The sequence below is a fragment of the Sapajus apella genome, unplaced genomic scaffold, assembly GCF_009761245.1.
Source record: "Sapajus apella isolate SASKATOON/1434 unplaced genomic scaffold, GSC_monkey_1.0 scaffold151, whole genome shotgun sequence".
Classification (NCBI taxonomy): Eukaryota; Metazoa; Chordata; class Mammalia; order Primates; family Cebidae; genus Sapajus; species Sapajus apella.
This window is the reverse complement of record NW_022437091.1, coordinates 2,591,782-2,602,212: the sequence shown is the minus strand read 5'-3', so window position 1 is coordinate 2,602,212 and position 10,431 is coordinate 2,591,782. Positions and strand designations below refer to the sequence as shown.

The following is a 10,431-nucleotide window of genomic DNA, read 5'->3' as shown; positions in this document are numbered from 1 at the left end:
CTTGGGCCTCCCACGTGCTGTGAGAAAAGCTCTTCCTTGCTGTCGGTGGGAGGCCTCGAGGCAAGGAAGGTGTGAGGCCTTCACGGCCCAGCTGGTTGGAGAACGTTGCAGCTCCATGGCCCTTCTCCCCCTCCAGCCTCCCTGCCCTTCGCTGTCCTATGGCTGGCGAACGCCCCGCATAAGTGAGGATTTTACTGTGGGGATGACTCCATCCGGTACCCCTACCGTCCAGACACCATCACCCATGGGCTCATGGCCGGGGTCACCAACACAGCCACCGTCATCCTTGTAAGGCAGGAGGGGTTCAGAGGGACAGGGAGGGGGGCGGGATGGGGTACAGCCTTACCCTGGATTCCTAATGGGGGGTGGCCTGGAGGTCTGTGGGGGGGGGGCTGGGGGACACAGCCTTGCCCCGAGTGGTACTTGTGGGTAATAGGAACCCCCTTTTGTTTTTTGAGATGGAGTTTCGCTCTTGTTGCCCAGGCTGGAATGCAATGGCAGGGTCTCAGCTCACTGTAACCTCCGCCTCCTGGGTTCAAGTGATTCTCTTGCCTCAGTCTCCCCAGTAGCTGGGACTCCAGGTGAGCATCATCACACCTGGCTAGTTCTGTATTTTTAGTAGAGAAGGGTTTCACCATGTTGGTCCGGCTGGTCTTGAACGCCTGACCTCAGGTGATCTGCCCACCTCAGCCTCCCAAAGTGCTGGGATGGCAGGCGGGAGCCACCGAGCCTGCCTAGGGCCTTTTTAGAGTCCCCAGCTCTGCAGCAGGCTTGGGGAGGCCTGTGGGGAGGACTGAGGCCCAGTGAGGGCCCACGGGCTGACCGGGACCCCCGCTGTTCGCTGCGGCTGCCCCACACGCAGGTCTCGGCATGAGAAGCCTACCTGGTGCACACAGACCGGCTCTATTCCCACTCCGACTTCAACAACTACGTGGCTGCCCTGTACAAGGTGCTGGGGACCTTCCTGTTCTGGGCAACCCTGAGCCAGTCTCTGACAGACCTGACCAAGTACACGATCGGCCGCCTGCGCCCCAACTTCCTGACCATCTGTGACCCCGAGTGGAGCTGGGTCAACTGCTCAGTCTACGTGCAGCTGGAGAGGGTGTGCAGGAGAAACGCTGCTGACGTCACCGAGGCCAGGTGGGTGTGGACAAGCAGCCTTCACTCTGGGGGGCAGTGGGAGCTGAAGAAGCCCCAGAAGCCCGATGGTGAGGAGCCAGCAGGCAGGTGGTCAGGCAGGAGTGAGGCCTCAGGGCTCCAGGTGCCCCGCAGACAGCAGGAGGCTGGGGGGAGCATGCTCTGTCTGCCCCAAGTCTCAGCCCTGCCCTCTTCTGCGCTGTCTTCTTCTTCTTCTTTTTTTTTAAGGTGGGGTTTCACCATGATGGCCAGGCTGGTCTTGAACTCCTGACCGCAGGTGATCCACTCATCTTGGCCTCCCAAAGTGCTAGGATTACAGGCGTGAGCCACCGCACCCGGCCATGTGCTGTCTTCTTACCAACTCTACTGATAGGTCCTTAAACGTTTCAACTCATCATTGTCCTTTTTAAAAAATCAAAATATTGACTGGTAAGCCTAGGGTAATGCCAGACCAAAAAAAAAAATCAAAATAAAATTTGTATAACATAAAAGTCACCATTTCTTCCATTTTAATGTGTACAGTTCATTTTTAGCACATTCACAGTGCTGTACAGCCATCTCCTCTACCTAATTACAGAATATTTTCATCTCATCAGAAGGAAACCCCTCAGCATGGGTAATATGGCAAAACCCTGTCTGCATGACAAATCAAAAAATTAGGCCAAGCTAGGTGGCTCACGCCTATAATCCCTGCACTTCAGGAGGCTGAGGCGGGCAGATCACCTGAGGTTGGGAGTTCGAGACCAGCCTGGCCAACATGAAGAATCCTATCTCTACTAAAAATGCAAAATTAGCCAGGCATGGTAGCACACGCTTGTAATCCCAGCCACTCAGGAGGCTGAGGCAGGAGAATCGCTTGAACCCGGGAGGTGGAGGTTGTGGTAAGCTGAGATTGTGTCATTGCAGTCCAGCCTGGGCAACAAGAGTGAAACTCCATCTCAAAGAAAAAAAAAATTAGCCAGGCCTGGTGGTGGGCACCTGCAGTCCCAGCTACTGGAGAGGCTGAGGTGGGAGGATCACTTGAACTCGGGAGGTAGAGGTTTCAGTGAGCCAAGATTGTGCCTACCCCAGGCTGGGTGACAGAGTGAGACCCTGTCTCAAAAAAATGAAAGGAAAGGAAACAAAGAACCCCTGTACCCATTAGCTGTCACTCCTCCGCCAGCCCCTGGCAACCACCACTATCCTATTTTCTGTCTGCAGATTTGCCTGTTCTCAATGTTTCATATAAATAGAATCATACACTATGTGGTCTTTGGTGCCTGCCTTCTCTTTTTCTATTTCTAATTTTTTTTTTTTTTGAGACGGAGTTTCGCCCCTCTTGCCCAGACTGGAGTGCAATGGTGTGATCTTTGCTTACCACAACCTCCGCCTCCTGGGTCCAAGCGATTCTCATGCCTCTGCCTCCTGCGTAGCTGGGACTACAGGCACCCACCAACACGCCTGGCTGATTTTGTATTTTTTACTAGAGACGGGGTTTCTCCAGGTTGGCCAGGCTGGTCTCGAACTACTAACCTCAGGTGATCCGCCCACCTTGGCCTCCCAAAGTGCTGGGATTATAGTCATCAGCCACTGTGCCCAGATTCTTTTTCTAATTAAAAAAAATTGGGGGGGCTGTGCAAGATGGCTCACACCTGTAATCCCAGCACTTTGGGAGGCTGAGGTGGGCAGATCACCTGAGGTCAGGAGTTCGAGACCAGCCCAGCCAACATGGTAAAAACTCACCTGTACTTAAAATACAAAAATTAGCTGGGTGTAGTGGTGCATGCCTATAATCCCAGATGCTCAGGAGGCCGAGGCAGAGAATCGGTTGAACCTGGGAGGCAGAGACTGCAGTGAGCCAAGATGGTGCCATTGTACTCCAATCTGAGAGAGAGAGTGAGACTCTGGCTGAAAAAAAAAAAAAAAATTGGGGCCGGGCGCAGTGACTCAAGCCTGTAATCCCAGCACTTTGGGAGGCCGAGGCGGGTGGATCATGAGGTCAAGAGATCGAGACCATCCTGGTCAACATGGTGAAACCCCGTCTCTACTAAAAATACAAAACATTAGCTGGGTATGGTGGCGCGTGCCTGTAATCCCAGCCACTCAGGAGGTTGAGGCAGGAGAATTGCCTGAACCCAGGAGGCAGAGATTGCGGTGAGCCGAGATCACGCCATTGCACTCCAGCCTGGGTAACAACAGTGAAACTCCGTCTCAAAAAAAGAAAAAAAGAAAAAAATTGGCCAGACGTGGTGGTTCACACTTGTAATCCCAGCACTTTGGGAGGCCGAGGTGGGCAGATCACTTGAGGCCAGGAGTTCGAGACCAACCTGATCAACATGGAGAAATCCCATCTCTACTAAAAATACAAAAAGTTAGCCTGGCCTAGTGATGGATGCCTGTAATCCCAGCTACTCAGGAGGCTGAGGCGGGAGAATCGCTTGAACCTGGGAGGCGGAGGTTGCAGTGAGCTGACTGTGCTCCAGCCTGGGAGACACGAGACTCTGTCTCAAAAAAAAAAAAAAATTGTTTTTGTTTTTCTCAAAACTGTAGGAAAAAAAGAAAAAGAAAAAAGAGGGTAAGTAAATAGAGTAATAACAAAATTGTTTTTGTATGTTTTTACTGATTGAACACAGTTAGTGCAATCTTGTGTTTTGGAAGTTCATGTTGTAACGTTCTGTCCATTTTTGCTTTATGTATTTTGGAGTTCTGTGGTTTACTATATTTACCTTTATAATTGCTATATCTTTTTGATAGATTGACCCTTTCATCATCATAGAATGATACATATGAGTTTTGTCTCAACAATTTTTGTCTTGATGTCCATTTTGTCTCATATTAATATAGCTATTTTGGCTCTCTTTTCGTTACTGTTTGCATGGAATATTTTTTTTCCAATCTTGTACTTTCAACCTATTTATGTCTCTGACTCTAAAGTAAGTCTCTTATGCCTTGCATAAAATTGGGCCATGTTTTTTATGTATTGTCCAGTCTCTGATTTTTTCGAGAGAGAGGCTCACTTTGTTACCCAGGCTGGAGGACGGTGATCTCAGTTCACTGCAGCCTTGGACTCCCAGGCCAAGCCATCTTCCAGCCTCAGCTTCCGGAGTGGCTAGGACTGGCCGCCACATTCAGCTACCGTTTATTTATGTTTTCTGTAGAAACAGGGTTTTGCCATGTTGCCCAGGCTGGTCTTGAACTCTTCAGCTCAGGCGATCCACCCCTTGTGGCCTCCCAAACTGCTGGGATTACACGTGTATGCCACCACACCCAGCCAGATCTCTGACTTTTTATTTTGTGTGTGTGTGTGTGTTTTTTTTTTTCCAGCCTATGTTAATCTTTTTATTTTATTAAGGCATTTAATGAATCTCTGACTTTCAGTTGGAGTGTTTAATCTATTTATAGTCAGTGTAATTACTGATAAGGAAGGACCTCTGTCATTTTGTTTAGGGTTGCCCAGATTATGTCTTCCTTTTTCAGTTCCTTGTCACTGTCTTTTTTTTTTTTTTATTTTTTTTTTTTTGCCTTAAATTTTTCTTTTAGTGATGAGGGTCTTGCAATTTTGCCCAGGACTTGAACTCCTGGGCTCAAACCATCTCTCCTTCCAAGTAGCTGGGACTACAGGCATACATCACCACATCTGACTGGTATTTATTTATTTATTTATTTAAGAAATAGTGTCTCACCATGTTGCCTAGGCTGGTCTGGAATGCCTGGGCTCAAGCAGTCCTTCTGCCTTGGACTCCCAAAGTGTTGGGATTACAGGCGTGAGCCCCCGAGCGCTTTCAGGCTAAATAATCTTTTTCTCTCTTTTTTATTGAGACAGAGTCTGGCTCTGTTGCCCAGGCTGGAGTGCAGTGGTTCAATCTCAGCTCACTGCAACCTCCACTTCCTGAGTTCAAGCAATTCTCCTGTCTTAGCCTCCCCAGTAGCTGGAATTATGGGTGTGTACCACCACACCTGGCTAATTTTTATATTTTCATTTTTATTATTTTTTATTTTTTGAGACAGAATCTCACTCTATCACTCAGGCTGGAGTGCAGTGTACAGTGGCATGCATGATCTTGGCTCAGTGCAACCTCTGCCTCCTAGGTTCAAGTGATTTTCCTGCCTCAGCCTCCGGAGGAGTTGGGACTATGGGCAGGTACTACCACATCCTGCTAATTTTTTGTATTTTTAGTAGAGATGGGGTTTCATCATGTTGGCCAGGCTGGTCTTGAACTCCTGATCTCAGATGACCCACCCACCTTCGCCTCCCAAAGTGCTGGGATTACAGATGTAAGCCACTGTGCCTGGCCCGGCTGAATAATCTTAACTGACCTATTTTCTTTGTTTTTGTTTTTTTTTTGTTTTTGTTTTTGTTTTTGTTTTTGTTTTTGTTTTTGAGACAGAGTCTCACTCTGTAACCCAGGCTGGAGTGCAGTGGTGCGATCTTTGCTGTCTGCGACCTCCGCCTCCTGGGTTTAAACATTGCTCCTGCTTTAGTCTTCTGAGTGCTGGGATCACAGGCATGTGCCACCACACCTGGACAAGTTTTGTACTTTTAGTAGAGACAGGGTTTCACCATGTTGGCCAGGCTAGTCTCGAACTCCTGACCTCAGACAAGCCGCCTGCCTCAGCCTCCCAAAGTGCTGGGATCACAGGCATGAGCCACCGCGCCCGACCTGTTTTGTTTTGTTTTAAACTCTGTGTTTAGAATATTATAATGTGGCCACTCTGGAAATAGGAGTCTCCCTCCTCCCCGGGGTGTGTTCTTGCTGTTTGCTGCAGTGGTTATTTAATGACTTTTCTGATTGTGAAGTCTCTATCTTTTGTCATGATTGCCCATTATCTCCTGTTCTTTTAGACTGGTGGTCAGCTAGTGATAGGACAGAGATTGCTTTAAACATCTGGAAGAAAAAAAAAAAAAAACCCACAACACACTCCCGAGTTCGTAGAAGGGGTCCGCATGGCTGTGGGGTCAGCCCTTCCATGGTGAAACAGGTTTTCTCTGCCTTCACTTTCACTTCCTGCTTGTGCAGAGCTGGAAGGCCAGCCCGATGTGAGAGCATAGGGCCCTCGCAGGCCTCTTCCAAGCTCCTGCACTACTCTGGTCTTATAGGTTCCAAGCCTTCATTCCCCAGAGCTTTTTATTCCCTGGCCTTTCCTCCTACGCTGTTTGGCTCCACTGTTTTTTGTCTCATCTGCTCTCGTGGCCCCAGGCAGCAGAGACTAACAAATTTGTTGTAAACGTTTCCTACAAATGTCCTCCAGGTAGCACCTCAGCACTTGGAGAATGTGCAGTCGGGTGAGATCAAGGCCAGCCCTCGAGCCATACCCTAGTTTGCAGTTGCAAATAAGGCCCCTTCTTGGAACCTGAGCTGGGCCTGTGGTCTGTTACCCTCAGACCACTACAGTCTAGGCAGTGGGAGAGAGACCAGGATGGGTTAAAAAGCCACAAAGCTGTTTGTTCTGAGATCCAACTGGATTATCTATGTTTTTTTTTTTTTTTTTTTTTGAGATGGAGTCTTGCTCTGTCGCCCAGGCAGTGGCGTGATCTAGGCTCACCGCAACCTCCACCTCCCAGGTTTTCAAGCGATTCTCCTGCCTCAGCCTCCAGAGCAGCTGGGATGATACGCATGTGGCACCACGCCTGGCTAATGTTTATATTTTTAGTAGAGGCGGGGTTGCACCATGTTGGTCAGGCTGGTCTGAAACTCCTGACCTCGTGATCCACCTGCCTCGGCCCCCCAAAGTGCAGGGATTACAGGCGTGATCCACGGCACCCGGCCTCAACTGGATTACATTAATCAAGTGTTCTTCTGGTTCCTCCAAGCTTTTGATTAGTTCGAAAAACGTTCATGATGGCTTTTTTGCCAGTTTTTTGTTGCTTCCTATTTTCCGTGTTTCATTCATGTCCTACACGGAATCTCAAATTTATAGAAAAAGAAATCTTCCCTCAGTTCCACAGATGGGAAAAAAAGCTGAAAAGAAACGCAGTGAAAACGAAACCGGTGTTGCCTGCATGCTGGACACTACCATTCGCACTGGGTGTTGGGTTCTTTCTGTCTCTGTTTCTCGATTTCTGCACAGGGATTGCTGTAGGCCTTAAGGCCACTGGGAAATGATCCTTTTTCCAGCTCAGTGCCTGGTTTGTTGAGTATACTTGTCAATCTGGACTTTCATACACCTATGGATTTGGATTAATTCTGTTACCTCGCCTAGAAAATAACTGAGAAAATTGACAGGTGATTGACAAGAATGAGAATCCGTTCTAAAGAATTCCAATAGAACAGAATCCTTTCTTACTAAAAGAATGCTCAACTCAAGTGGACAAAGATCCTTCATTTTCGTTTCATTAGCTATGGCACTGAGAGACAACTTTTTGAAAATACACAGCTAAAAATGTCCGAGCTTTAAGTGCTAGACAAGTTTTTCAGAATAAACAGCTAAGTGCTAAAGCACTAAAAGCTGGGACCGTTTTAGCTGTGTATTCTGAAAAAGTTCTGTGCTCTCCAATTAAAAAGCTACTTTTCTTGTTACTTTTGGTCCCCAGGAGAACTGGCAGTCCTTTTCAGACAACATGGAACACACTTCAGTACTTCCAAGTTCTCTTGTCTGCCTCTGAGGGTGCAATGAGGGCGTGAAACACTTCGGGAGTTGTCGAGACACACAGGAAGGCTTGCTACAGAGCAGAGCTTCACCCTTGGGGTGTGCTCCTTGTCATCATGAGCCACGTCTGAATGAATTAATCACATTTCATATGCAAGCAGGTTCTCTCTTTGACCGTGCTGTTGTTTTGAATCAGAGCAGCATCGGCAATGCTTTAACTTGATAGCCATGAATAATTACATTCTACGTAATAATGTGTGGGCTGGAGGAGGAGGCAGCATTGGATGAGAAGGAGGGAGAATAGACGTGTGAATTAGTGAAAGGTGTCTCTACCTTTGGAGCATGAATGGGTTCAAAGCCCACCTCATACTACTAAGTATTTGGCTGGACACTACCAGTTGTGTGTGAAGCCTGTGTGTGTGAGTGTGTGTGTGTGGGTGGGCGTGTGTGGGTGTGTGTGGGTGTGTGTGGGTGTGTCAGTGTTTGTGTCTCCAGACCTGAGCAGCAGATGCTTCTTCCTGTGGTAGCATGTTATTCAGAACCTTGGATAACCCCCAGCCCTCCTAAAAATGCAATGCATGTAGGTTTTAAGACATTTATCCTGATGATTGGTGAGAGCGTGGTGATTGAAACCAGCTCATTTCCTATGTACCACTGAGACCTGCTCAGCTTTGCTCAAGAGGGCTCTTGACTCTTACTTTGTAGCAGGAGCTCCTAAGTGAATCAAGCCTTTTCAAGAGTTTCAGGTAGAAAGGCAAGATATCTCACGTTAGATCCAATGTTCAAATTTGAATCGGGCAAATTCTCATTAGAGACAAGGGACCAAAGACGGTGCTGATGGAATCTAGTGTCTTTTGATGTTGACTTCAATCCATTAAAGCTCTTGTGAAGCCATTGAACTGTCACATTGGGCCTGCGGGAGGGAGTGAACCCTATGCAATTAGAGGTCCGAAGATTTGGATTTGATTTCCAGCCCTGTGCCAGTCAGTCAGCCACTCACTTTCAAGTGACAAGCCTTAGGGGGGTGACTTTCTATCTCAGTTTCTCAATTTCTGCACAGGGATTGCTGTGGGCCTTAAGGCCCACTAGGAAATGAACCCTTTTCCAGCTCAGTGCCTGGTTTCTGGAGTCTACTTGTCAATCTGGATTTTAATACACCTATGCTTTTGGATGAACTCTGTTACCTCTCCTAGAAATTAGCAGAGAAAATTGACAGTGGATTGACAAGAATGAGAATCTGTTCTAAAGAATTCCAATAGAATGGAATCCTTTATTACTAAAGGAATGCTCAACTCAAGTGGACACAGATACCTCATTTTGACTTCATTAGCTATGGCACTGAGGCACAACTTTTTGAAACTACACAGCTAAGCTGTCCGAGCTCTAAATACTGGAGAAGTTTATCAGGATACACACCTAAAATGGTCCCTGCTTTAAGTGGTTTAGGGGTGTATTTTGAAAAAGTTGCGTGCTCTCCACATAAAAAGCTACTTTTGTTGTTACTTTTGGTCCCCAGGAGAAATGGGAGTCCTTTTCAGACAGCATGGGAGACACATGAGTCCCTCAGAGTCCGCTTGTCTGCCTCGGAGGGTGCAATGAGGGTGTGAAGCGCTTTGGGAGGTGTCGAGACACACAGGTAGGCTTGCTACAGAGCAGAGCTTCACGCTTGGGGTGTGATCCTTGTCATCATGAGCCATGTCTGAACGAATTAATCACGTTTCATAGGCAAGCATGTTCTCCGTTTGACTGTGCTGTTGTTTTGAATCAGAGCAGCCTCAACAATGCTTCAACTTGATAGCCATGAATAATTTCGTTCTACGGAATAGCGTGTGGGCTTGAGGAGGAGGCAGCGTTGGATTAGAAGGAGGGAGAATGGGCATGTGAATTAGGGAAAGGTGTCTCTTCCTTTGGAGCATGGATGGGTTCAAATCCCACCTCATACTACTAAGTATTTGGCTGGACACTACAAGTTATGTGTGAAGCCTGTGTGTGTGAGTGTGTATGTGTGTGTGAAGCCTGTGTGTGTGTGGGGCGGGGGAGTGTCTGTGTTTCTGTCTCCAGACCTGAGCAGCAGATGCTTCTTCCTGTGGTAGCATGTTACTCAGAACCTTGGATAACCCCCAGCCCTCCTAAAAACACAATACATGTATATTTTAAGACATTTATCTTGATGACTGGTGAGAGGGTGGTGATTGAAACCAGCTGATTTCCCACTTACCACAGAGAACATGCTTGCATATGAAATGTGATTAATTCATTCAGACATGGCTCATGATGACAAGGACCCCACCTCCATGGTGAAGCTCTGCTCTGTAGCAAGCCTACATGTGTGTCTGGATACCTCGCAAAGTGCTTCACGCCCTCATTGCACCCTCAGAGGCACACAAGAGGACTCCAAAGTCTCATGTGTCTCCCATGCTGTCTGAAAAGGACTCCCACTTTTCCTGAGGACCAAAAGTAACAACAAAAGTAGCTTTTTATTTGGAGAGCACACGACTTTTTCAAAATACACAGCTAAAATGGTCCCTGCTTTAAATACTTTAGCACTTAAATCATGGACCATTTTTGGTGTGTATTCTTAAAAACTTGTCTAGCACTTAAAGCTCGGACAGCTTTAGCTGTGTATTTTCAAAAAGTTGTCTCTCAGTGCCATATCTAATGAAGTCAAAATGACGTATCTGTGTCCACTTGAGCATTCTTTTTTTTTTTTTTTTTTTTTAGACGGAG

At 47.3% G+C, this 10,431-nt stretch overlaps 1 pseudogene; it reads left to right on the top strand.

Annotated features, from left to right (window-relative positions):
- Positions 1-136: 136 nt before the first annotated feature.
- LOC116541417 lies at positions 137-7,204 on the top strand (annotated as a pseudogene).
- Positions 7,205-10,431: the final 3,227 nt, after the last annotated feature.